We start from the raw sequence: 1,462 nt of genomic DNA on the forward strand, positions 1-1,462 counted from the left end.
TGTACCATTGTAAAAATGCATTCGTTTTCTCAAGATTGTCCTCCTTATTGGCAAACAGTTGCTCGCAGTGGTCTCTCAGGCTCCTTCATGTTTTCATGCTATCAGTTGTGTCTAATTTTAACTTTTGATTTGGGCCCTCTCCCTTTTCTCCCTGTAAGCCTGGCCAAGGATTACAAATATTGTTTATCTTTTCAAAGAACCTGGTCTTCGTTTCACTGATCTTTTCTTTGTTAAGACTCTATGTATTTCTATTCTGATCATTATGATTTCTTCCCTTCTTCTAACTTTGGGTTTTGTTTGTAAATTTTTCTTTAGTTACACTAGGTGTAAGGTTAGGTTGTTTGAGATTTTTCTCCTTGGCTTGTATCACTGAAAACTTCTCAGAACAGCTTCTGCGGGATCCCATGGGTTTGGGTCGCTGTGTCTTTGTTTTCGTTTGTCTCTAGGGATTTATTTATTGATGTAATTGACATGCAGCTCATTTGCAATGTTGTGACTTTGGCTGTGTAGCAAAGTGATTCAGGTACACGTCTGTCTATCCATTCTTCTCATTTTCTTTTCCATTATGGTTTATCACAGAGCATTGAATACATTTCCCTGTGCTTTATAGCTCGACCTTCTTCTTCCCATTCTGTTAAGAGTTTGCATCTGCTAACCCCAAACTCAACAAGGTTTCTTGTTTCTGGTGTCTGCCCCTCACGGGTGAGGTGGTTTCAGAGCCTGGTCCCTGGCTGTTGGGTGGGACCAGATCTTGTTGCTCTGGACTAAGGCAAAATGTCTGCCTCCAGTATGAGTCTGAGTAGATAAACCCTCCCTTATATGTCCGCCCAGCTTTTGGGACTCCAGGGGAACCACAGCTTCCCCCTGCGTCCCTAGGAGACCCTCCGACACCAGCAGATGTGTCTGGAGCAGATGCCTATGAAATCACTGCTTTGCCCTGGGTCCCAGTACCCCTTTTAAGAGTGGAGTCTGTTTCCCCTGTCCTGTGAAGCTCCTGCAGTCAAGCCAGTGGGAAGGCTTGCAGTTCCTTCATTATGTCTTTGGTTATAGAATATCTTTTTTGTTAGGTTCAGATCTTTTTAATCCATGTTTGTTCAGCAGTTAGGTGTGATCTTGGAATGAGGAAGTGAGCTCAAGGTCCTTCTATTCTGCCATCTATCCAGATTCAGTTCAGTACAGTTGCTCAGTCGTGTCTGACTCTTTGCGACCCCATGAACCACAGCACGCTAGGCCTCCCTGTCCATCACCAACTCCTGGAGTCCACCCAAACCCATGTCCATTGAGTCGGTGATGCCATCCAACCATTTCATCCTCTGTCATCCCCTTCTCCTCCTGCCCTCAATCTTTCCCAGCATCAGGGTCTTTTCAAATGAGTCAGCTCTTCACATCAGGTGGCCAAAGTATTGGAGTTTCAGCTTCAGCATCAGTCCTTCCAATGAACACCGAGGACTGATCTCCTTTA

This window comes from Bison bison, unplaced genomic scaffold (assembly GCF_000754665.1).
Source record: "Bison bison bison isolate TAMUID 2011002044 unplaced genomic scaffold, Bison_UMD1.0 scf7180017864524, whole genome shotgun sequence".
NCBI lineage: Eukaryota > Metazoa > Chordata > Mammalia > Artiodactyla > Bovidae > Bison > Bison bison.